Raw genomic sequence first — 27,304 nt, 5'->3', positions numbered from 1 at the left:
ATATATTGGTTGGTCGTGGGGCCTGAACTCTGGGCCTGGGCGCTGTCCCTCAGCTCTTCAGCTCAAGGCTAGTGCTCTACCACTTGAGCCACAGCGCCACTTCGGGCTTTTTCTGCTTATGTGGTGCTGAGGAACTGAACCCAGGGCCTCATGCATGGGAGGCAAGCGCTCTACCACTGAGCCACCTTCCCAGCCCATTACTTCCTAATTCTTTTGTAGAATGCTGCTCCCGTTTCATGGTTGTCAGCAGGCTTTGGTTTATCAGCTTGTCCGGCCCTCCCCACAGTTTAGCGGCCACGTTTCCCTGGTTGGCTGCTGACTCCCTTCCCAGGCACTGCTGATCTGCCATGGGACTGTCCGGTGTGCATCTCACAGGCAACAACTCTCAATTGCACGCTCAGGGCTCGCTGGGCAGCATCCCCTGCTGCATGTGACCCACACTACTTCCATGTCTCTGGACCGAGGAAGCCCGGGAGCACCTTGAACCGCAGGGCTCCCACAGAGCTGAGTCAGGGCTCTGCTGCCAGGGCCACATCTAACCACCAGCAACGGGTCAGCGCTGGGCTCCGGCCTCAAGCCACTGTCACCCGTTCTTAGCATCTGCAACCTGAATATAATATGTGCTTTGAGAGTGACAGGTGTAATTACGATTGGAATGGAAAAACTTCTTTGCCAATGACCGTTGGCCATCAAGGGAAATCAGTACTACCTCGCAAATTAACACTGACAGATCGGGCACAGCTTGTGAATTTATGGTTATCCACTCAATTCTAATGTTGTAGAAATACATTGGCATGTCCAGTATGTTTTTGACATACCTTGCTCACAACAAAGACCAAATCTGTATTTCTTCTATCTCAGTGTCTAATCATACTGGGCAGACATGGTGTGGCTGTTCAGTGATAACTGTCAGCCTTGTTCTTTTTATTTTATTTCATTTTATTTATTTTTTTGTGCTGGTCCTGGGACTTGAATTCCGGTTTGGGGCACCACTCCTGAGCTTTCTAATTCATGGCTACAGCTCTACTGTTTGAGCTACAGCTCCCCTTCTGGTCTTTTTGGTGATTAATTGGACATAAGAGTCTCACAGACTTTTCTGTCCTGGCTGGCTTTGAACTGTGACCCTTAGATCTCAGCCTCCTGAGTAGCTGGGTTTACAGGCATGAGCCACCAGCGACAGCAATCTTTTTAAAAAGAAGGAGGACAGAAAGTGGGGAACTCGGTATATTATCAAGGGGTCTGCTTGTCTCTGTGTAGTAGCTAGAATCACAGAGGACAACAACAATGGAAAAAATTTGAGTTGACAAGCTTGCAGGGCTGTGTCAAAGTGTGAGCAAATAAGACAGAATCCGCTCATCAGTGACGCCGAAACTGGGGTTTCAGACCCCAGACCCTAAGTCCAAGAGTCCCACATCAGTGTTGGCCCTGAGCCTCCGTATGCCAAACACAGAGACAGGGTGCTGCAGAGAGAGAGGGCTCCATGGCAGCCCGGGGGAGACAGCACGCGACTTCATCTGCTCCCGTCTTCCGAGGTGCTGATGTGGACCTTGGGTTCAACAGGGAGGACTAGGGACAGGGGATGGGGAAGGTATGCACCGTTACAACCAGCCTCAAGTCACAGGTCTGGCCTGGTTGACCAGTAGTTCAGTCTTTGTCTCCAGTGGCCTGGCAGGCTGTCTGTGGCTTCTCGCTGTTCTCTTCAAGACGGTAGGAAGCAGGCCTTGCTGTCTGACGGCAGCTTGCGTTGTATCATTACCCCAGGACTGAGGACCCAGGCCCCGCGGATGTTTGAACGTATTTCCGTCAGACGGCTTGGGATCCTGGGAAGGAGGAAGCCCACCATCAAGCCAGGGGGCGGTGGAGGGAAGCTGTGGACTGTCAGGTGGCTCAGAGGGAGACAAAAGCGCAGGGAGCCGAGCCGCGGCCTGGCTCTGAATGCTGCAGCCGGGGTGTGGAGAGCCCCGAATTGGAGTCTAGGACTCCAACCGACTGGCGGTAGTCCTTGAGCCATGACCTCGCCCCTTCGAGCCTCCCGGTGTGTCTGGTGGGAGCTCCAGTGCATGTGGTGCCCAGTGCAGCCCTTGGAGTCTACAGCTGAGCAAACTGGCTTGGAAAAGGCAACTTGGTGGCTTTGCTTGTCCCTCACCGTCCTGCGCACTGCAGCCAGCCATCGGGAGTGGAAAGAATCTCTGTCCATGGAGGGCAGGAGGAGCGGGCAGGCGGGGAGACGGCTGGAGCTGTCCAGCACCGGGCGTGGGAGCTCTGTTTGGGCCTTGTCCGCATGGGGACGCGGCCTTTGCCAAAAGAAAGCTGGCAGCCACCTTCACACCAGACTTGACGGGACACCGGTAAAGATGGATGTGCGATTTTGAGGGGTGGCGGCGGGCGGGGGGGTGCTGGCTCAGTAGACAGGAATGCAGTCTCTCATTGCGGCACCTACATTCCTGGGAGCTGTGAGATCAGATCGGGGGTGCTTGTTGATCAGCAGCTGCACCCCTGGCCCCCGGGGCTGACCAGCAAGGCAGGGGGCCGGGACAGGCCTGGCCCCACAGGAATGAGGTATGTCCTTCACACACACGCTCGCTCCCTCTAGGCAGCCAAACATCCTAAGCACAGCTGTGTTTGAGAGTCCTCTGGTGGAATCAGGCGGCATTGCCACAAGGATCGGGAGCAAGGAAACTGTTGGGAGAGTAACTGGCTCAGGGCTGAGCGGAGAATTGCTCAGGCTTTTCCTAGGGAGGGCTAAGAGGCAGGCTAAGCCTTCAGGAACGAGCTGAAGAGGTTGCTTCCACCTCCATTCTTCCTCCCTAAGACTACCTGTGTGTGTGTGTGTGTGTGTGTGTGTGTGTGTGCTGGTACTCTAGGCCTTGAACTTTCATTCAGCTTTTCCTTTATGGACAGTACTCTACCACTTTAGCACCTCTCCAGCAAGCCTTTTTGTTGTGAATTAATTGGAAATAGAATCTCGAAGCCTTTTCTGACCGGGTTGGCTTTGAGCCGAGAAGCCCCTGGTCTCGGGAGCCACCATGTGTCTTTCCGCCAGTGTGGCGCACAGGACGTACCTCTCTCCCTGTGTGGCTTTTCCACTTCTCCCTGTTTCACCCCAGTAAGTCCCTGCTAAACGCTCACCCTGGGAAACGCCCTGAAATGCTTTTCATGAGTGCATCTCAGGGGTGGGCGGTTTGGCCTGGAAACCCCACTCATCTTCCAGTGATAGAAATCCACAAGCCAGAGGCAGGAGTTGACTCTCCCAAGTTCAGGTCCCTGGGGGCCTGATCCTGACTGCGTCCCAGCCCCGCTCCCAGCAGCCTGTCCGGGAATTTCCTGCCAAACGGATTTCTAGGTCACCTCCTCAGTCAGACAGCAAAGGAGGCAAACGGCTTTCTGGGCAGAGCCACCCGTGTATGCGCAGCACGAAGCAGCTGTGAAGACTGACTACCGACCTGCTACTCCCCTTCTCTGATAAGGGGGAAATGAAGGATGGAGACAGATGAGGAGATACGTAAGCCAATATCTAGAGGAGATAAAAGCAGGAAGTAAAAACCAGAAGTTAAAACCAGGAAGTAAACCAAAGCAACAACAGGTAAAGTTTCCCTTCCTGTATACTTCTTTCTTAATGTGAAGTTCGAGATTAGGAAAACTAGGGAAATGCAGGAATCCACATGGTCCTGCCAGTCAGTGCTCCTCACCCTTGTACAATGGGCCTAGGTGGGCAAGGTGTGTGTGTGTGTGGGGGGGTAGGTTTTAGTTTACCTTAGGACTTTTTCTCTTTTCTTTTCTTTTCTTTTCTTTTTGTTGGTCATGGGGCTTGAACTCTGGGCCTGAGCACTGTCCCTCAGCTCTTCAGCTCAAGCCTAGCACTCTACCACTTGAGCCACAGCACCACTTCTGGTTTTCTGGTGGTTTATTGGAGATAAGAGTCTCATGGTCTTTCCTGCCTGGGCTGGCTTTGAACCGCGATCCTCAGATCTCAGCCTCCTGAGTAGCTAGGATTATAGGCATGCCCATGCCTGGCCTTTTTTTTTTCTTTTTCCAAATATGTGTTAGAGTTTCCAGACTTTCACAGTGTCCCAAGAGAAGCAGGTTTAGCCAGCAGCTCCCAATCGCCTGATCTTGTAACAGAAACTGCTTAAAGTAAGAAGCAGCCCACAGCTCACCCCGTGCTCCTTTGATGCTCTAGTGCTGTTTCCTAGTATCATCCGGACATTGCGTTTGAAAGCCAGAGCCTAGGTGGGTGACTCCGTGAATTTCATTTGGGGAGCTGGAGCAGGTTTGTTGTTACTCAAAGAAAGGAAAGTTTGGAGAACACTGCAGCCTGGGGCTGGGGAGGCGGGGGCGTGGCGGGGGGGGGGGGGGGGAGAGGAGTCAGTGGGGCTGTTTTGCAAGAGCACCACTAGAGGGCAGCAGAAGCTTGCATGCTCTGTGCAGTCTGTGTCCAGGCCTAGCAGCTCAGCCGCAGACATGCTGCGTGCAGGAGCCTCGTGCAGGGTCCCCAAAGCTGGAGGGGTCATCACACTGTCAGCTGGTAGACCTGGGGCTTCAGTGGGAGCCTGTGTGTCTGACTCCTGACTGTCACCATTCAGGGTCCCTCGCCCCCCAGCTGCAGTCTGTTTTATTATCTGTTTATTATGAATTTTGTTACTATTAGTGTGTTGTACAGAGGTGTGTGGAGGAGGGTTGGGACTCGAACTCAGGACCTGAGCGCTGCCCTTGAGCTTATCTATGTGAGACTTCCTTTTTTTTATGAACTCCCGTTCTGCGGACCACGGTGGCCTGCCCTGTATAGCCGTTCCTCCGCAACATCTCCCCCACCCCTTGCGTCCTCGCCAACATTTGCCTTTTTTGTTTGTTTGTTTTTTGGCTTCAATGTTCATTTCTTTTATTTGTTTTTTATATTTTCTTCATATAGTTTTACAAAGGGGTTTTCATTTAACATGTCAACTCAGATACCAGTTCCAGGTGAGCAGTCAGCCCTCGGATCTTTCTCTGCTGTCCCCCATTGACCCCATCCCACCCATCTCCTCCGGTCTCCTAGCTCAGTCTTCACGTATGTACACTGCGTGTTACGGCTGTCTTCATGTGTAATTCCTCTTTGCACTCATCTGCCCCATTCCACTGGCTAGTCCCTATCTCTCTCATGAGACATTTTAGTTTCCTGATGTTGAGCTGCCTGATAATTGTTCAAGGGGTTTATACTCTGGAATCTTACCCTTACTTATGCTATCCTTTAGTCAATGTATTTATTTGTATGGCCCTGTTTTGTTTTCTACTATGTTTATATTTTTTTTCAATTTTTTATTGTGATGAAGTGGTCACATAATTTCCCAATTTTCACAGTATTGTGGGATAGTGATGCCCAGTTAAAGTCACAAACACATTCTAACTTTCCTGGAGCAAATTGTCTATCACGGTCTATAACATTTATGAGTTCTATGAGCTTTGCAATACAGTTATTTCTTCCACATTGGGTGGTATGAACATTTCCTTTGTTTTGCATAGCATCAGCTGTTCCCTCTTTCCACTCGTTCCCTCCCTCTCATCGCTGCCATTGAGTTGCTTAGTTCATTTTGGTCAATGTCCAGTGCAGCTGATGGGTCCCGCTATTATGTTTTTCCCTGATTCCCTCTAGTTCTGTGTCATCTTCCTGGTTCCCCTCCAGTGTGCACATATATACCATACATGTGATCATCAGCATGGGGTTATTTAGTAGAGATTCGACCAGATGAGTGGAAGTCCTTTGTTTCTTAAGTCCTTCTAATTTTGTCGTATCACCTAACATTTTGGATTTAACATCCACTTATTAGGGAGACCGTGTACCGTTTGTCTCTTTGCTCTTGGCTTACCTCGCTCAACATGATTTCTTCTAGCTCCATCCATTTCCTTGCAAATGCCATTATTTTGTCATTTCTAATGGCCGCATACTATTCCATTGTGTATAGATACCACAATTTTTGGATCCATTCATCTGTGGTAGGACATCTGGGTTCACCATCCCTGGTTGTGAAGGAAATGCAAATAAAGACAAGCCTGAGATACCACCTTACCCCAGTCAGAATGTCCCACATCCTCAAGTCAGCCAATGACAGATGCTGGAGGGGATGTGGAGAAAGAGGAACCCTATTATACTGCTGGTGAGAATGTACACTTATACAACCACTTTGGAAAGCAGTCTGGAGGGTCCTCACAAAGTTAAATATTGACCTCCCTTATGACCCAGTCATACCACTTCTAGGCATCTATCCTGAACAACAGGAACCAGTATACAAGGACACATGCACCTCTATGTTTATTGCAGCACTGTTCACAATAGCCAGGATATGGAAACATTTGCCTTGGTGTTTCCTTGATTATTGCCGTTCTGACTGGGGTGGGATGGAATCTCACTGTGGTATTGGTTTGCGTTCCCCTGGTGGCTAGATGCGTGCAGCATTTCTTTCCTGTATTGATGGGCTATTTGCATGTCTTCTTCTGGGAATGGTCCACTCCATTTGCTTGTGCATTCTGTGTGTGTGTAAACTGACAGTCGCATCTAATATAGATATCTATATGTATCTATCTATCCACTGCACCTTCCATGCAGGGCAGCTGGAAGGCAGGGCGGACGGTGGGCTGCAGGAACTTCCAGGGCCGGCCCTCCCTCACCCCCGGCAGCCACAGGAGAACACGGGCTCAGCTCCCACATCCGCGTCAAGGTCTGGCAAACTGTGAGCGAGATGGAGGAGGGGGGACGAGATGGAGGCCTCTTCACGCTGGGCCTGTGAACAGAACCCCCGGCCACGTGGGGCTGGGTTCCAGCTACCGAGCATCCCCGCCTCCCCGGCCCCTACACCAGGGAGGCCGGGAGCCGGGCCGCGGTCTCGCTTGGAGTCCTTCCAGCCCCCCTCACCTCTGCACTACCTGCTCGGAGCTGTGCGGCCTACTGGGGGCACGGCGTGGGCCTGTCCCGTCCCCCGGAGAGCCGTGACGCGCCGCGTGACCGAGGGCCCTGGGGCCGGGCGGCATGGGGCTGGTCCTTCCCGCCTCTGGGTTCCTGACTGTCCACGAGGTGGCCTCACATCTCCCTCCCGCTCCGCTTTCCCCAGCCAGAATCACGCAGATCACCAACAACCAGAAAGGCCCGGCTCCAGGGCTCACGGAGTCGGGGACGGCTCCCGCTGGGGAGCGTGGGGGCTGTGCTGTGAGCATCCACCACACGCATCGTTCACGCACTCCCGTGCACGCGTGCGCACATGCCTTCTTTCCTTGCAGGATTCACGGGAGCACACATTCTGTCCTAACGTGAGCCCTGGATCACTTTTCTCCTCCTTCTTGGTCATTTTGTCCGAAGCTCCAGGCTGACGAGTGACCTGCTGCAGCCTCTCTGGGCCCTGGAAGGACAGACGGAGCCGTCTTCCCCGGCCGTGCTGCACGGGCGGCGTTTTATTGACACCACAAGGTTTATAAAACAAACCCAACTTAAAGCTCTGCTGACGGACGGACGGCCCGCACCTGGGCGCTGACGGATGGCCACCGACGAGAGACAGACGGCTTCCGGAAGCAAGGCCGCCCATCCCTCCCCCATCCTTATCGACCCGCGCCTGTTGATTTACCGGCTGTCTGGGAGAGGCCACCCCGGCAGACCTTCGCCCGCCAGCGGCGGGCCCCATCCATCTTCATCGGGCTCCGCGGGCCGGGGCGGTGCCAGCGCCGTCTCCGCGGTCACTTCTTGCCGCTGGCTCTCAGCAAGCCCTGCTCAGAGGCCCCCACGCAAAAGATGGCGGTGGCAGACGCTTCTGTTCTGATCTCCGGCATGGGAGACACCAGCGCGTCCCTGCCGGGCACATCATGGCTTCCGATGCCTTCCTGCTCATCTTGAGGAGACAGACGGCTATTCCCACCAGAAAGCAAGGGAGATTGGGGAATTACTCACACACACACACACACACACACACACACACACACACAGAGCAGCAAGTCTAACATAGGTTTAAGACTCTCCTAGCTGAGGCAGGTGTATGAAGGGAGTATAAAATGACACGCTCCCATGCGAATGGCAGTGTCTCATTCCACGGTGACATTTTGCTCCCAGGACCCTTCAGAGGTGGGTGGGGCAGCGTGGCATCTGTCTTATTTTTGCAGCATGAGATCACGTTGCGCGTGATCAGGTTCCCGCGGGCGTCTCTGGGCTCTGGGCTGTGTGTGGACCAATGATGCCCTGATATAAACCAGCGCGCAGCGGAGGCCGGGAGGAGGGGAGGCTGAGGTCTCGGGAGGCACCCACGCAGCACACACCCGCCGGCCTCGTCGGGGCGCTCGGCCCCTCCACGGCCGTGGCAAAGCCATCGTCTTCGCCGAGTGGGGTCAGGCCTTCAACCTGGCCCGCCGTGCCACCTGCCCAGTCTTCACCGTGACTTCACCCGGGCCGCACACAGGACGTGTGCTCAGGGCTCAGTGTGCCTTCCACGGAGCGTGCCCACCAGCCAGGGGCCATGTGTTCCTGGGAAGCCAGGCTTCCCACAGCCTCCGAGGGAGAGAAAGGAATTGAGAAGTTTCACAGGCTCCTTTCTGTGATAGCATCTCACACAGTCAGCTGGGCTTGGTGGCACACACCTGTAAGACCAGAGCTTTGGAGGCAGAGGCAGGAGATCTTGAGTACAAGGCCAACTTGGGCTACCCTTCTCAACACACACACACACACACACACACACACACACACACACACACACACACACACACACGTGAAAGAAAATACATGAGAAAGGCAGGGAAGAAAGAGAAGAGATTTTAAATAAATACAGTGATTATTACTGTCCTTATTCTGTAAGGTGCTTTGTTGGTGGCGTTGTTGCCTGAGCTAGGGCTTGAACTCAGGGCCTCACAATCTTACTTGGCTTTTTCCAACTCATAGCTGACTTCTACCACTTGAGTCATGACTCCATTTTTGGCTTTTTGCAGACTAATTGGAATAAAAGACTCAAAGGATTGTTTACCTGGGCTGACTCAGAGCCCTGACTCTTGGATCTCAGCCTCCTGAGTAGCTAGCATTATAGGTGTGGGCCATCAGCCTGGTTTAAGATATTAACACTCTCTGTGGAGCAGATTGGTAAACTCTAGCCTCTCCTATTGCCTTTAGTATAGTTTGATGATTAAAAAAAACTAAAACCAGAGTTAGCCAATTGTGTGAGACCCAGGTGGTCCAGGGATTAGCCAATAAGTTTGCTATATAAGAGGGGAATTTGTTTTCTCTCCCTAAAGGGAGAAGGAGGGACCTGGGAGCCTGGTTTAAAATCACTCCGAGGACGGCGAGTCTTTAGACAGACAGCTAAAGCTAAGACAGAGGGAACTTTAGCTGTCTTAATCTGTTTGTGTTGCTGTAACAGAATATCTGAGGCTGGGTAATTTATAAAGACTACAAAGTTATGACAGTTCCAGAAGCTAAGAAGTCCAAGATCAAAGGATGCTTGGAAATGGTTGCATCATCTCAAGCACAGGTGGAGGGAAGAGAGACAGAGAGACAGAGACAAAGAGATAAAAGGTACACAGAGAGACAGAGAGAGAGAGAGAGAGAGAGACAGACAGACAGACAGACACACACACACACACACACACAGAAGCAAGAGGTGGCACGGACAAAAGATGGCGCAGCTGGTATTGTCACCAGGAAATAATAGCAATCCTCCTGAAATAACCGGATCCATCGACCCACGTCTCCTTGGTTCCCCTGTTTCATTGGGGCTCAATCCCCCGCCCCCGCCCCACCGTGGCTTCAAGAGACACATCTGAGCTGGTGTGCGGCCAGCAGGGGCCATGGTGGGGGCAGGGTTCCAGGCAGCTCTGGAGCCCCTTGGAGGTGGGCTCCCCGGCGAAGGACAGCCCCACCTCGGAGCTCGGGGGAGGCAGTGGCCGCCGCCCACAGGGCATCTCGGGAAGCCCTGGGCCTGCAGGCGTCGGCTCCGTCTGTGACTGGGGTCCTGGAATGCCCGTGGAATGTCCAGCCTCAGGACGCGCCGGGGTTCAAAGAGCTGGGGTCAGGGCCACTCATGGGGCCTCGGGGCCAGCTGGGCTCTGGGCTTCCGTCCCTTGAGCCACTGCGGGGATAATTACCTGGCAGGGGCTGCCCCGGATTTGAACAACATGGGAAAGGCTGTCCTGTGGTCAGGTCAGCTAGAGCTTGGAAGGAGAGAAGAAGAGACCAAGGAATGCCAGCTGGCCCAGGGCAGGGACCCCAGCCTCAGAGCAATGTTCCCGAGGAAGGCAGCTGGGGCTGGGCCGGCCTGCTGGGCAGCTCAAGCTTGTCCTGGGGTTGGATAGGGAGCACAGGGTCCTTGGAGTTGGGCTCTGGGATTAGCCAGATGGGAAAGGGGGAGAAAGCTTTGCAAAGGGTCTCAGAGACAGGATCAGTGGGGTGCACCTGCAGGGGCCCAGCTGGGTCCCCCAGCTTTCCCCTGCTTGCACATCAAACACTGTATTGTTGTTATTTTGTAGTTCTGGAAATGGAATTTAAGTCTTTGCATGTGCAAGGAAAAAACTCTACCACCCAGTTGCCTCTCCAGCCTTTATTTATTAAAAAAATTATTTTAATTTGACACAGGGTCACACTCTGTAGGCCATGGAGGCCTTGAATCTGCAATTTTCCTGCCTGTTCTTCTTGAGTCCTGGGATTATAGACGTAATCCACGCCAGCTGTCAACATCCCGGTCATCATCATCACCATCATCACCATCACCATCATCACCATCATCATCATCATCAGGGCTGACACCGGGCGCTGTCCCTGAGCTTTTCACTCAAGGCTGGAGCTCTATCTACCACTTGAGCCTCATCTCCACTTCCAGTTTGTGGTGGTTAATTGGAGATAAGAGTCTCACAGACTTTCCTGCCTGGGCTGGCTCCAATGCCTCATCTTCAAAACTCAGCCTCCTGAGTAAGTAGAGTAGATACCAGGCGCAGCCGCTGGCTCACATTGCGAGGATTCCAGGCGTGAGTCTGGCTTCACATCATTACTTTCAACTGAATTAAGAGTGGCAGGGAAAAACAACCAGTATGGGTGAAATTGGTGAACTGTATATAATTTACAAAACCCTGCCAACTAAAGGACTTCATCTCCTTTCCGTCAGGAGTTCTGTAGAGAAACACGGCCCCTGGCATTCGACGTGCCACAGCGGCCCTGGTTCCCCACACATCCCCCAGGCGCGGGCAGGGGTCCCAGGATGCAGTGGGGCGGGAGTCCCCTGGGCGTCTCCGCTCCTCCCTGCCCTGGGGGCTCCGGGCCCCCACCCTCTCAGCAGCCCCCATGCCATTTGTTCAGGGTCCCCAAGCCCGCCTCCTCAGCGGCGTAGCTTACTGTGAGCTGAAGCCGCCTGCGAGCTAGCCAGCCCTGAGGACAGAGGGGAAGGCCCGCAGGCCCTCCATAAACAGAAGCACCGCTGCATGTGAGGCGCGCAAGGCGGGGTACCGGGGCGTCTGGGGCTGTGTGTCATGAATGTGGCTTACTTACTATGACGCACAGCAGCAAGCTCAGACAACAGCAGAAGCATCAACTGGATCCACTATTTTTGCTTTCTAAAAGATTAAAATTAGCGGGCTGGGAAGGTGGCTCAGTGGTAGAGCACTCATCTTGCATGCTCAAGGCCCTGGGTTCAATTCCTCAGCACCACATAAGCAAAAAGAAAAAAAAAGCCAGAAGTGGCACTGTAGCTCAAGTGGTAGAGTGCTAGCCTTGAGCTGAAGAGCTGAGGGACAGCGCCCAGGCCCAGAGTTCAGGCCCCATGACCGGACCCAAAAAAAAAAAAAAGATTAAAATTAGCTTTAAAGTTTTCTAGAAGAAAAAAAACAACCCAACATTGGAATTACACATGAAGCGGTCAGCTAATGTTGCAGTCCAATCAGAAAACCAGGACACAAAATTTAAAAAAAAATCTTGAATGGTTATAAAGAATATCACAGGAAAGAACCTTGAGCTTGGTTATTATAAAGAACATGATTGTCGCCACAAAGGCTATCATTGAAGTCCATTCTATTGCTTTCTTTCTCTTTTTCTTTTTGCAGAAGTGGGATTTGAACTGAAGACCTTGTACTCACTCAGAGGCGCTTGGTCTACCACTTAAGCCATGCAGCCAGCCCTGCTTTTTGCTGGTTTCTTTTGGCGATGGAGTCTAGTGAACTTTTTCTGCCAGAGCTGGTCTTGAACTGTGAGTCTCCAGATCTCAGTCTCCTGACAGTTAACGTTACAGGCATGTCGCACCAGCTGATGCCTAGCTTCAACAATTACAAGTTGTTTCAGTGTTTTGTCAGCACTGTGGCTTGAATTAAGGACCGTGCACTTCCTCAGCTTGCTGCTCAGCTGGCGCTGTACCATTTGGTCCAAGCCTCCAGCTGGCTTTCAGGGTTTTTTTCTTTTTTTTGTGCTAGTACTAGGGCTTGATTCTAAGGCCTGGGCATAGTCCCTTGGCTTTTATAGTCGAGGCCAGCACTCTACCCCTTAAGCCATACCTCCACGTCTCACATTTTTATGGTTAATTGGAGATAAGTCTCACAGACTTTCCTGCCTGGGCTGGCTTCGATGCATCATCTTCAGGTTTTCACTTCCTGAGTAGCCGGGATTACAGGTGTGAGCCACTAGCACTGGGAAGCTTTCAGTTTCTTGATGAATTTCCAGCATTAAAAATGTAAAAGAGGAAAAAAAGCCACTACTTGACACCACTTCACATGAGTGAAATGACAGGATCACTGAGTAGGATTTATATGATAAAATATCCTGAACTTTTAAAAGGATAAAAATGTATCATATGAGAACCTACCGGGATTTGGGGGAGGGGGGCGTAATATGCCACCTTTGTGGTTCATATCTCAGCTCTGAAGTGGTTTGAGTGAGAGTCACACCGCCGATGAGACGCACAGAGACCTCCCTGTGGTGGCTGGGGCTGAGCTGTCTGTGTCAGCGTCAGGCAGAGCTGTGGAGAGCCGCCTCACAGCCACCACACAGCCACTGTGCTGCCCGGCGGTCACCGGCTACAGGAATGACCGCACGGGCAAACCGGCTGTGCTTGCGCGAGGGTCAGGCTGACGCGGTGAGGAGCGGCCTGCCGCTCAAGGAGGGGCAGAGTCGCACGCCCCCAGAGGGGAAAACCTCGATGCGCATGTGGGGTGACGGGTGGGCACCGCACCGCTGTCAGGACCAGCGTGGGGAACGAGCCCAGCGCCAGCCCAGGGCATGGGAGGTTATTAGCACCTTGTCAGCTGCCTGTAAACAAACACTTTCCATGCTTGCATGAGGAGATGGAGCTATTTCAGGGACCAATTTTGCCCTCTCGGGGAGCTGGGTTTAATGGCCTGTCTGATCTACTGAGGCACCATGCAGCAGCAGGAACGAAAGGTGGGAAAGCCCTCCCCCCCCCCTTTGGAGAGAGGGCAGCTCTTTACAGCAAACACCCATATCCACCGGCTTTTATTCCAGAGGCATTTTCCCTTTGATTCTGAACGGAGTCAGAAAACGGCCCCGGGGCTCACTGCAGAAGGCGCATCGGTGGATTCTGAGCCTTTGCTGAGCCTCTGTCGCCCTGCGGAGAGGGCACAGACAGCCCAGTGAGGGCCCGTGTCCGACCCCGCGGCGGGAAGGCTGGCGTGTCACACATGCCGGGTGCAGATACACACGCAGTGTGTGTGCAGAGACACGTACACAGCACAGAAGAGGAACACCCCAGGAGCAAGGAGAACGGAGGGAAGGCTGGGGACTCAACCCTGAGCAGAGTTCTAACCTGCACGCCATTCATCTCTTGTGAATGTGCCAAGGCGGGCTTTGCCCTCGGCTCATCGTTAGTATTACAGAAGCTGTGGCGTGAGGAAGACCCCAACTCTTAGTTTAACTGTAAATAACAAAATAATAAGAGCTCCAAACTGTCAGGGATAGTTCTCTAACATAAAAGAAGTTCAAGCCACGTGCCTGTGGGTCATGCCTGTAATCTCAGCCACCTAGGAGACTGAAATCTGAGGATTGTGGTTTGAAGCCAGCTTAGGTAGGAAGTCTTTGAGGCTCTTATCTCCAAGTAACCAGAAAAAAGCCAGAAATGAAGCGGTGGTTCAAGTAGTAGGTAGTAGAGTGATAGCCTTTTAAGCATAGAAACTCAGAGACAGCACCCAGGCCTGAGTTCAAATCCCAAGACTGGCACACAAAAAAATCAGAGTTGGGTCGCCATCATTTGACAGATCCAAGGCCTGAGCATGAAGAACCCTTCTGGTGTTCCACACCACCATGCTCACTAAGACGTGACATCTACGCTTCAGATCCCCTCACAGAGTGAAGGGTGACATGGTCCAAAAGGAAATGTGCTCAGCACCTGACTTATGAAATGGGGACCCTTCTGTCCATCAATGTTTTTTAAAGAACATCACCTCATTGTCTCAAGTGGCTGTTGGATCTCCGAACATCACCACAGCCAAGGTGACTCGCCCGAAGTCTCTAATCCCGCTCTTGGGACGCAGAGCAGCGTCTGCTGTTGCACGCCCGTGAAGATGGATGCAGCAGTGTGCAGAGCAGGGTTCGGATCCTCTTTCTGATGGCTTCTCCATCCCCAGATGGTAATCTGCTGACCACCAGACACCGCGCTTCCAGCAGAGGGCTCTCAAGGCTTCATTTCTCCAGCTGAGGATGCAGGCATTTGCGTTGGAGAGAATAACTCAGCCTATGGGGGATCTCAGGCTATGATTCCCGTCGTATTCGGAGGCCCTGCGCGTGGCAGCAGACTCAGAGGCACCCGGGGCCTTTACCTGTGCCTTCCGCCCCACGGTGCAGGTATGGTGCTGGCACACCACCAAAGCCACGTGCTTGGGGCTGCCTCTCACATTGCCGTGGTATTTACCACTCTCTGATGTGCTCACCAAAGGAGCAACGGGCCATACCGGACATCAGCCTCCGCTTAGGGATCCATCCGTCATTGCCCGGGAATCTTGCCGTGTGAACCCCTGCAGGATTCTGAGGATGGTCTGAAGCTGCTAACAAGGGCCTCCAGTGTGCCAGGCTGTAAGCCTAGCACGCAGGAGGCTAGAGAGTCTTGGGGAGGAGGGGAGAGATCTGGGCCGGGCCACAGGCCACGCGTGGACACACAGGAGGAAGAGGAAAGGCCCCGTGGCTCAGCAAGGGCCCGAGGTATCGTGTGGCACGTCTCTCTGGTGATGGTCCCTTTGGTGTGTTTTTACCTAATGGATCTCCAGATGACCGTGAAAATGGAGACTCTGGAACCCAGGGTGGGCAAAGGCGGAAGAGCCTCTGCCAGTGTGCTCTGAGGTCAGACCCAACATGCTGTGTACGCACAGTGGGCTGCTTTCCCATCACCCCGTGTGTGCTGTGTGTGCACAATGGACCTCTTTCCTAGCCTGCATCTTGGAGCCTGGCACACCACTTGTGACCCAGTCCCGTGGGGCCTCACGAAGGGGACACAGACAGGCAAAGTTGAGGGCAGTATGTGAGAAGCAGGACTTGGACAGTCAGGGCTTGGCACTCAGGGCCAGAAGGTGATGACTTCATGTCATGTCACGGGAATGTCCTCTCCATGGTGGTGCTCAGTGTTAGCAGAAGGAATGTGGGACAAAAATGACATATTTATCCTGTCCTTAGAGGTCCTTTCGGTTTGGGGTTACTTCAGAAACCTAGAGGTTCCCAGCATCCTTTGGGCCACTGGCCAGAGCTGAATTCTCAGCATCCTTTGGGCCATGAAGCTGGCCAGAGCCCTTGGAAACTTGAATATCCCCCCTCTAAGTACAGGTGTGGTGGACAGCAATCTTTTCAGCAAGGGAGCACCCCAGTTTGTTCTGAGCTGCTGAAGACAGCCAACCCTCTCTATGGTGGCCCAGGTCACTTTGCAGCGAGAAGCTGCTTGCCCTGGGGTGGGTGGCCAAGCGTGTGAATTCTCAGGAGACGCCAGACAGCGGAAACCTGCTCTGCTCTTCCAACACAGCTGCCTTCCCATGGGGGCGTTCGCCACCTCTCCTTGTGGTCCCCACTCGAGTGGGGTCAGCTACACACACTGCTGAACGATGATGTGTTGCTTCGCTGACCCCTGCCTCACCTCCTCAGCCTTCTCCGTCCTAAGCACCGCCGAGCCTCAATTGTGAGAGCAGAATCGCCACTCCTGTTGAATCCTGAGCCTTTCGGCTCAGATGGCAGGCTCTGGGACCCTGCAAAGATATTCGAGAGCCCGCTGGAGCCTGCGGCAGGGAAGCCTAGGGTTGAAACCCACATTCTGTGTCCTGCAGCCTCAACAGGAGGTCATGGGGTGTCTCCTGGAAGCGTCTGATCCCTCCAGGAATGTATATCACGATAAGCAACAGCCATGCCCTTATCTGTGGGCTTGTGGAGCCCTGGCCTGGGGCTCTGAGAACCAGGAACTTGGCTTTCTCTACCTTCTTCTCCTCCTGCCACTGTGCCAACCTGAGATTAAAGGGTAGGCAGGCGGCGACATGAGCTCCAGGACAGGCAGAGGAGAGGTTTGAGCCAGCTTTGCCTGCTGAGCCTTCCAGAAGTGGACGGAAGCAGAAATGACTTGTTTTACAATTGTTGTGATAGTTCAATCATACTTGCCCGGTACTCTTTTTCTCTTCTGCATGGGCTTTTCTGGATGATTTAGGAAATGGTCACTAAGTAGCACCATTCACCTCATCATTTAACTCCTGGAGAACTCCTGGAGTTTTGGTTTCAGAATCAGGTTGTTTCTGTTGTTATTATTATTACTGCTAAACCGAGGACTGAGCCCTAGGCCTTGTGCGTGACAGGAACATGTCCGACACCTGAGCTGCATGCACCCACCCTTTAAAAATTTTATCTCGAGGCGAGGCGTCTCAGCTTGCGATGCAGCTAGCAGCACCTTGAACGTGGCCCTGGGCTTACAGAGGCAGCCAGACAACCCGCCCCTCCTGCAGTGCTGAGCACCCGGCTTCCCACCCCAGCAGGGCAGACCGGTCGCCCTTCTAGAATGGGAGGTGGGGGGGGTTGAGCTCTCCTTTCCCGAAGCTGCTTTGTACACCTGCTCTTCCACGCGTCAGCCAGGCCACCTGACTCCTCACGAATGGCTGTGGTTGTAATATTTTCATGACAGGATGGGTTCCATCTGACAGCCAGGATGCTACCGGGGGAGTCGGCTGGCTCGGCACGTGGGTCTCAGGCCTCGGTGATGGGTCGTTGGCAGACGGAGCTAATTGGGAGCCAGCAGCTGCCTGAGCTTTGCTGGCCCGAGACAGCGCCAGGTCACTGAAGTAATTTCACACGAGTGCTGCTGGACAGCGCGGGTGTTTCTCATCTTTCCCTGGCAACCTGCAGAGCTGCCTGGACTTGTCTTGGAGACAGGAGCGGGGGAACGAGCCCCAGTAAACGTGACAGACAGAACTTGGTGTGGAGAGCTTCACAGGCTCTAGGCTGCGGGACAGTTAGAGATCGAGTCACATTTTCCCCTTCCTTCTTCTCTGCTTCCTTCCCCCTGGATCGCACGCTCCCGTTATGAGGTCAGTTAGACCACAGCACAGAAATTCTCACTTCTCCTTTCATAAGTCACAGGGATGTTTAGAGACCCTTGAGTACACCTCACTGAAAGTCACAAACTTCATGCAGTAAAAAAATGCATCCTCCTGTGTCTCTAAAGCATCCATTTCAGAGCTGTAATAATAATAATAAAAGGTCTTATGGGAAACCTAGGGTCCCAGTAAAAAGAAAACCACTCTCAGGATGAAAACAGCTTCAGGGTGGTCTGCTCAGCGGGAAGTGGGTGGGTAAGGGAGGTACAGACGGACACCAAGTAAGAATGGGGTTAGAAGTGTCCCAAATCAATCAATCACCTCTAGGACCCAATGTGATTATTGCTAAGATGAAAAGAGCAAGAAAAGATGATGTCCCTGGCTAGAATAGGCTTTCTATAGGGTGACATTTGCAACACGTTTCATCAGTAAACACTCTGCAGAGGCTGATGTGCAAGGTGGAGCAATGGGTGGACAGTGTCCAGCAGGGGCGGACTGTGCCCCTGACCCTGCCCTCGCCCCAGGTGGAGACTTTGCATCTGTGATTGCCAGGAGACAAGTGTGGCCACTGAGGTGACAGAAGGTCGTAGAGGCCGCAGCACAAGGCACCAAGGCTCTGCTTAGGAGTTTGTGGAGGGAAAGGAGGAAAGATAGAGTCTAGCCGATGTGGCCAATCAGAGAGAAAGATGTCACAGAGTCTCTGGGAGGCTCTGGGTTTGGCCTGGCAGGAGCACTAGCCCAGGGTGCTGATGAGGCTGGTTCTTCACCTTGTTCTAATCTGCTGGATGGAGCCCAGGCTCCTTTCCCTCTGGTAATCTTCAAAGCTGCGGAAAGCAGCTGTGGCGGCGGCTTTTCCTTCTCTGCTGTTGGCTTGGCTGAGGTTGGGAGGTGCCCCACAGCATTAATGCAGTCTCCAGATCCACAGGTGATTGGGTCACCATGGCTGTGCACTCGGGATCAGATCGGTGCCCTGATGAGGGGCGAGTTGGTAACCATGGGGAGGGATTCTGATACAGGAATCCTTCCTCCCGCCCTCTCACCCCACACCTGTTCTCCGGCCCTTCTGCCTGGTGCCATGGGGTGGCACAGGCCTCCCCCTCGGACTCCCCCTGCACGTACTGTAAGGCATGAATCTCTCTCTTCTGTATAACTCACTCGGTCTCAGGCTTTCATTCCCTTAGAGCACAAAGCAGACCTCCGAATCCTCTTCCCCCACCTCCCCAGTTCTGCCTTTGGTCTCCAGGTTCCAAGGAGAATGCTACAGGAATTTCTAGAACAATAACAACAAAAATCTTAGCTTTCTGACTCTGGTTTGCCCACCGTGTGGGCTGTGCGTGGCCTCTGGAGGCTGAGGCCTGGTGATCTCTACCCGGGGTGACCTCGGGGAGTCCCATTTGTTTTGTTCCCTCTGTTGACAGTTGACGGTGGTGGAGCTGCCCCAGCTGTTGAGGATGCCAGTGGAGCAGGGGTGCCCGTGGAGCTCCTGCCCGTGTAAAGGCAAAGTTTCCTGTAAATCCTTCTGGGTTGCTTCCTCTTTTTCAAATGTACAAAAAGGAAACTGAGTCTCTAGCGGATGACAAGAACATTCCTTCCCTGAGAAGGGACTGCATAGGCCCCGCCATCTCCATTTCAGGGGCTCTTAGCCAGGCAGGGGAGGGGCAGTTTATAGAAACTCCAATTCCGGTGTCACTCAAAGAAATCTCAGATTTTGTGGCGCTTACTGCTTTAATTTGCCAAGAAAACTCGGCTGGAGAAATGAAGTGCTGTTGTCACATCGGAGCTCTCCCCAGAGGGGACGGGATGGATTCGAGGGCTCTGCTTCATTTTCCACTGGAGATGAGACATATTGGTGTTTACCAGAGCTGCAGGCCGGCAGAGGGCCAGTGCTGTTACCATGGTGACGAGAAGCTCTGGACCTCCCACGACACCACCTTTCCTATGCTGGAACCATTCCCCCTAAGGTCTGAAGTTATTTCCCAGTGGACATGGCGACCAACAGCACCAAGGACTCATGAAGCACATACATCTCAGAGTTGGGAGTGAGCACTCTGACGGGGCAACTTTGGCACACGCAATGATCATTGCAAAGCCTTTCAAAAGATGAGCCTGGCTGCCAGGGAGGACCATAGGCTGGACATTGTCCTCTAGAGAGGCACAAATTTGGTTCAAGAAAAAAGGAGCCATTTGAAATGCATCCAAGATGAAGGCATCCTTAGGGAAAGCTGGGTCTTAATGCCAGCTGCCAGGACCTCTGTCAGAGGACGTAGATGCTCCTGAGGGAATGCAGAAACAACAGCCTGAGAGAAGAAAAAAGAGCATGGTTTTAGATACATAGATGAGTAAGTAGAGTATTCAAACAGCATTCAGTTATTCACAAGGGACTGTAGTATTGAGAGCCTGGTGCAGCCCAGACTCAAATATAGCTTCTGAAATCATTACTTCTATGACTCTGAAAGCATCGTTGTTTGGTCTCTCTGAGTCTGTTTCCATATTGAAAAAATGTGATTCATGACCTTAACTCCTGTAGGATTAATGATTACACACAAGCGTGGGGGGACATCATGGCATGCAAGTACACAGTGGCTTTCTCACTCACTTCAGCAAGCTACCTTCAAGCTAAATCCTAACAGGGACAAAACTAGGTGCTTGTTCAATGGTCATGCAAGGTGACCAGTCTAGAGGGGAAGAATCTACCAGGTGTCTGACCCTACAGAACGAACTGGGCACATCCAATGGATGTGATCCAACGCCCATCCTTCCAAGAAGCACCAGAGTTTTCTGGATAGAGAAGGAGCTAGCCGGGCTGAGCTCCCGGGTCATGGAGACATTTCAGTATTGGAGGCAGGCACCACACTGGCTGTGCTGTGGATTCCAGCCCACAAGTGGTCACCCAACACACTTCAGCAGTGGCATTGCGTGGACAGTTCCCTAGCCACCGAGTGGACAGGGTGGGAGGGGGTGCAACCCTGGGAGCTGACATTGTATTTAAAATACAGAGTCCATATGGGTGTGCGTGCGCCCTGAATTTTTAAAGAACTGTTTCTTTGACACGTAATTCACATAGCATTCAAGTTGCCCATTTAAGGAGTACTGCTGTGGTTTGTATTGCCTTCGTCTTGCCTCTGTCTCTACCTGACTATTCAGCCATTCATTTTAGAGCATTTTAACCTGTCCCCAGGAGGGAGGAGAGACCTCAAAAGAGGGTCCTGCTCAGGATCCAAGACCTTTCAACTCTAGCATCGGCTTGCGTGGTGTTTCCCCAAACAGTTGTTCTGATCCGCCTCTCCAGTAGACCTAGGAAGCACACACGAATGATTTCCACAACTGTTGCAACTGGTGACAGCTGAAAGCTGGTGTGTGGACCATGTGTGATCCTGGCCATTGCCTCTTTCAGAGACTTGGCAAGCAGCACGTGAACGCAACTTCTTGCCTGGTGTGGAGGATGGCAGGTGGGATTTGAAAGCAGGAAGTACTGGTGTTGGGTAGGAGGAAGCATATTCTTATTCCTGCCTAGTCCTGGCTCACTTTCCACCCTGAGTCATCAGGAACTATTTCAGGCCTTGATGGGTGCTGGTATGAACCACTTTGCCCGTTCAAGGTAGACTGCTCCTCCACAATGCCATCAGAACACCAGAGGGGACCAGGACAGGAGCACCTGAGCCCTTCCCCCTGTCTGGAGATGAAGGCACACTGCACTGGTCTGACCCATTCTGCCCACGTGGCCCTGGTGGCTCGGGCAGCCCAGGTGGAGACCATAGCCACTGTGCTTTGCTTCAGGGCTCCTTTCCCTCCTGCCTCATGCCCGGCTTCCCCAGGCTGGAGGCCGCAGCCGAGTTCTAATTCTGATTCCCTGCGGTGCTCATATACTTTGCTATGTTTTGGGAGTTGGCCGCCAATCTCTCTGGCGTAAAGGATCATTCTCTGCAATGGCAGTTCTGGTCTTTTGGGGTTGGGGAAGCAACAGAAACATTTTCGCGAGGACCCTTTATCTGCCGAATAGTGCCAGCGTTCTCAGCGAATCGCCTGGGTAACACTCAGTGACACATAGCTGCAGCAGCAATGCCGCCAAGCTGGTTTTGCAACTGTGAAGGCCTGTCCACCACCTCAGCTGGTCAAAGGCCACCCACCGTCCAGGGTGGCACGGGACACTGGACAATCCCAGACATGCTCAGTGTGTCGCAGGATTTTAGGGGGCAGGGTGGCTGAGGCTGCGGCCTGCCAGCTCCTAGGCCAGGAAGGACTTGTCCCGGGCCACAGAAGGGGACGTGGCAGCCTGGGCACAATAGTATGGGAGGACTTTGGCCCAGCTCCCCTTCTGAGGGATGCCACCTCCTGTCCACTTTGAGCACCCTGGTTCTGCTCCCCCCCATTTCTTGGCAGCTCTGCTTTTAGCACAGATCTAGTTGGTTCCATAACTCCGAGTGGAGTGCTACTCAAGCCCTCTGGTTTGGAGCTGTGCCAGTGTCTCCTGACATGTGGTACTCCCGCCAGCGTAATGCACCCTTGGTCCCCAGACCCATCTTAATCACCGAGCATTTGCAGCAAGTGGCGTACATCCTAGATGAAGGAAATACGGAGAACCTTGCCTATTTCTGTCAGGTTTATAAATACACATCCGGAGATGTCAACGGTGAATCCAGTCACCGCTGATGGATGGCAGAGCCCCAAATCCTACTCCTGTCCCCAACTTGCTCCGTAGGCCGCATGTGAAATTTGTGGGGGGCGGGGGCCAGGGGCAAGCTAGAGAGCAGGGAGACGCGTGGCTTTGATGGCATGGAGTAAGCCCAAGGTGTAGACGTTTGGGCTGTAAAAGGAGAGGCGGTTTCAGACTCCTGGTTGCTCCTCCCTTCTCTGCGCAGGCGCAGCCTAGCGTCAGGAATGAACTCTGGCCAGGTCCCTGGGGAGTGTGGATGACGGGCCCGTGGCCTAGCCCAGCAAAGGGCTCCACTGAAGCTGCAGAGGTGTGGGACCTCAATGACTGTCTCGCTGTCCCTCCCTCCCCCTTCCTCGCACCACAACCCACGCCTCCACTAGCGGGACTTACAGCTGCTTCCTGGGTTGCACTGGGGAAGTTTGAGTCACACGGTGAATCTCTGGCTTTGAAGTGCCAGAGAGCATAGATGTCATTTCCTTGACCATTTTTGTTCTGGTCAGACACAGGGGCTATTTGTATCTCATTTTCCTGAGCAAGAACATCAATGATGAGCGTCCTCTCTCCCTCTGCTGACTTTGATGGGGCATGAAGTCCTGAGGAACAGAAAATGCCGGCCATGAAGCACTGAATGCTCTCATGATTCACAGAGACACGGGAAGAGTTCCTGTGTCAGACGGCAGGGGCAGCCCCCCACCCCCATCCTCTCCCAGATCCCCTAACGCTGGCCCGGCTACAAAACAAAGCGAGCAAAAGGCTTAGTGTGATCTGAAAGCTGAAGGCCTTCAAAGATCAGAGTAGGGCATCAAGTGTCAATGAGAAGCACTGGTGGTGGGGCTTGAACTCTGGGCCTGGGTGCTGTCCCTCAGCTCTTCAGCTCAGCTTTACCACCTGAACCACAGTGTCACTTCTGGTTTTCTGGTGGTTCATTGGACATAAGAGTCTCACGGACTTTCCTGCCCTGGCTGGCTTTGAACCTCGATCCTCAGATCTCAGCCTCCTGAGTAGCTCGGATGACAGGGTGAGCCACTGCCTCCCAGCCAGGCTGTGTCCTTTCCTAGTTGCATGGCCAGTCCTGCTGGCATTTATCAAGGCCTGGTGACTCTTGTGGCCCATTCAATGGCCAGGTCCTGTGGTAGAAGTGGGAATGGGGGTGATGTGTGAGTGGAAGCCATCACTTATTACTATGGCTACTAGAAATAACAGCCAGTACTTATTAGTATATTTCAGAATCATTTCAGCTTTGTATCTTCAAACTGGTGAGACTATTACATTCTGTCAGAGGTCCTACTATCTGTTTCACATTTTGGAAGGAACTGATAGATGTTATTCACAGCAAGAGAGAACAATAGACGGGGTTAATCGGACTAAACTAGCATGGCTACTCTAAGCCATTACTAACTGAGAGTTTCTACCAGAACTCTGCAGGAATTTGAACCACGCCTAGGGAAATGGTACAGTATAAGGAGGGATGTGGTGGTTAAGATGTAGGCCTGAGCCTCTACATTGAAAATGAACCATACAACTTGTGGATGGGGATGGTAAAGGTAGGAGTGGCATCGCCCAAAAAGAAATGTGCACGGTACCTGTCTTATGATGCAATAACCCCGCTGCACACTACTTTCGTAATAACAATACAAATATTTTAAAAAGATGTAGCCCTGTGAAGGAAGAAGGCTTTCACTGCGTGGTCTAATGGGCCTTTGTCAACACATGGCCAGGGAGTATTTCTAAAATGTCCTACAAGAATCCATGCTATCATGCAAATGAATCCTCCAATCCCAGCTTCCTCAACTCTACCCCGGGCGATGCAGCACCTTCCTCACAAAACCACCACGGGCTCAGTACTGTCCCATCATGACCATGGGCATCATCGTCCCTGGCTCGTGGAAAAGCTGGATAATAGACATCTTGCTTTAAGTATCAATGTTCCTGGGGTAAAAGAAAGGAGCCACATAAAGCCAGGCGGTGCTCGAAGAGGCTCAGCTGTCTGTGGCCTTGGTCTGTGGAAGCACAATCCACTCTGCTGTCTCTGAAGAGAGAAAATTCTGGCAGGCCAATTAGCTGATGAGGAACATCTTGCCACACTCCTATGAAATCTTGCCACAAAACTCTAGTGCTCAGTGATATTTGTATCTCAGAAAGGGAACACCTAAGTTAGGGTTAGACAATGAAAACCACGGCAAAGATCATCATGGAAAATTTCTCATGGGAAAGAGTGACTCAGAAGTGTTTTTACAGCAGCGAAAAGATGGCTGTAACTGCCGCACGCCTTTATGCATCCAACAGTAGAAAATAGTAGTGAACATAAAACATATAGTAGTATCAATCTGCATAAAGGAAATACAGGAAAACAGTGGACAGAGGGTCATGGCAGTCACAGGCTTTCCAAGATCTCCTTCTGTCCTTATCTAGAAGACAGAAAATGTGCAAGCAACATGGATATACTTAAAAGCTGATCAAATTTCTTGAGGGCGAAATCAGATTGATATCTATCCCACTGCCTGACTGTGATGTATCTACGTTCCAGTGCCTGTGCCACGCTGCTAACACACTTGCCTCTTCCTTTAAACATTTTCATAATATCCATTGGTATGCAAGGGTGGCTCATGTTGCTATTTCCTTACGTGCACTCAGTGTACCCTGACAAACTCACCTCCGCTTTCTCTCTGATCCCCACTCCTTCTTAAAACAATTCCAACACATGTATTGTTCTAGTTTCATAAGTGCACATAAGGTACTTTGATTATCTTTCCCCTCCTTTAGCCCCCCCTAGAGACCTCTCTCCCTCCCTTCTGCTGGTGCCCCCCTCCCCTCTCCCCCCGCCCACCATCCTGGCCTGGCCTGCCATTCATTTTTTAGCGTACATTAATTGTACAAAAGGTCTCACCACGCCAATTGGCATGTGCATGCATTCTAATTTAGTCCGATTAACCCCGTCTATTGTTCTCTCCTGCTGTGAATAACATCTCATCAGTTCCATCCAAAACGTGAAACACAGCGCAGGACCTCTGACAGGATGTAATATTCTCACAGGTTTGCACAAATACAAAGCTGAGATAGTTCTAAAACACAGTAATAAGTAATTAAACATTTAGAACAGCTGGGCGATGCTCAGTTCTGACCACGTCTTCGTAAAGACTTCAAAGCAGAGACTGAGGGCTTGAACAGCAGACATGCATCCGGTCCCCTGTGGGGGGATTCTGAGATCTCGGTTCCAACATTCATTTTCTGGTGAGGACCCCGCTCCTGGTTCAAGGGCTCTTCTTCGTTGTTGTGGCTTTTTGTTTTTGACTGTACTAGAATTTGAACTTGTGAGGTAAGTGCTCTGCCACTCAACCATCTCAGTCCTTTGTCCTTTGTAGTTGTTGTCTGGAGAGGGTCATATGATTTTGCCACTGGGCAATCTGAGCAATGGAAAATAATCCTCTTGCCTACATCTCTGTCATAGCTGAGACTGCAGGCATATATTACCATGCTCAACCATTTTCTGCTTTAAAAAGAATAAGGACATTGCCATGGTTACTTTTTTTGTTTTTGTCGGTCATGGGGCTTGAACTCTGGGCCGGGGGTGCTGTCCCTTAACTCTTCAGCTCAAGGCTAGTGCTCTACCACTTGAGTCACAGTGCTACTTCTTGTTTTCTTGTGGTTTATTAGAGATAAGAGTCTCACAGACTTCCCTGCCTGGCCTGGCTTTGAACCACAATCCTCAGTTCTCAGCCTCCTGAGTAGCTAGGATTACAGGTGTGAGCCACCGGTGTCCGGCTCCGTGGTTACTTCTGATCCTGAACTTGATTAGATTGAGAAGCACCTAGGGGATGAGTAAAGCCACCCAGGTTGTGTCTGAAAGCTCCCTGCTAGAGGGGATTAAGCTAAGGAGGGAAGGCTGACCCTGGATGAGGGCAGCCCATCCCATGGGCTAGGACTTGGATAGACTAGAAAAGCAGAACCCCACAAGCATGATCTCTCTCTCTCTCTCTCTCTCTCTCTCTCTCTCTCTCTCTCTCTCTCTCTATATATATATATATATATATATATATATATATAAGTGTCTCTGTCCCCACCCCCCACACTCTGCTTTCTGCTTTCTGCTTCCTGCCTGCTGTAATGTGAACCAATCTTTTCTCCCCTCCCATTATGCGGGCCTGAAGACACAGAAACATTCAATGCATACTTGGGCAGAGAAATAAAGTCGTTATGTGAACCTATGCACTCAACACCTTTAAAAAGTAGGCAAACCCAAAGAATCAACTCTTTAATGACACCAGAAAGCATCCCAAAGCAAATAGCAGCTAGAGGGGTTTATTCCTAGAGAGTACAAAGGAAACAGTAAAGCTGTGAGCTTGATGCCTATCTGCCCAAGATTCAGACCGACTCCACGGCTGGCCCATTAGTAACAGGGATGGGAGTGAGTCCAGCAGCTGTCAACTTAGGAGAGACAGAATTGGTACTGTGAATCAGACAAAGCCCCAAGAGTCCTCAGACAGATATGACAGGATCCACAACTATCAGCACTCACAATTTACACATTCCAGGGTTTAACCACCAACCACTGGACACACAAAGGAATCAGAGACTGTGGGCCATATTGAAGAAGAAAAGAAGCTAATAGAAACTGACTTCAAGTAAAACTGTTGGGTTTAGCAGATAAGATAAATACTTCACATAATTCAAATGATTGTAAGAAACTATCTAAATGAATGGGGATAACCTTGTTAGTAATGGACAAAGGAATGAACTGAGTAGAGAAGTGGAAGGTAGATACAAAAAACGTAGAGCAAACAGTTCAATACCAAAATAAATCTTTCGTAGCTGAGAACAATGGCATTTTGAAAATAGCAGAAAAATCAGTAGATTTCATAATGGATCAATAGAAATGACCTACTCTGAAATAAAGGGAAAAACATTGAAGAGAAAATGAGAAGAATTTCAGAGTCCTACAGACAATTCAAAGTGGCTCATCATAAGAGAATTGGAATCCCAGGAGAGAGAAGAAAAAAAAGATAGAGAAAAATACCTATTCAAAATTAGAGAAAAAAAAAGCAACAATGACCTCAATTTGGGGAAAAGCATTACAGATTCAAAGATTTCAGCAAATTCCAAGTGGTATAAACAAAAAAAATCTACATATAGGAGAGACTGCTGAAAGCCAGCAGGTAAGGGCATCACCAT

This window comes from Dipodomys merriami, unplaced genomic scaffold (assembly GCF_024711535.1).
Source record: "Dipodomys merriami isolate MVZ:Mamm:240054 unplaced genomic scaffold, mDipMer1.0.p SCAF_82, whole genome shotgun sequence".
Taxonomy (NCBI): domain Eukaryota; kingdom Metazoa; phylum Chordata; class Mammalia; order Rodentia; family Heteromyidae; genus Dipodomys; species Dipodomys merriami.
The sequence above is the reverse complement of the archived record's forward strand: the minus strand, read 5'-3'. Positions refer to the sequence as shown.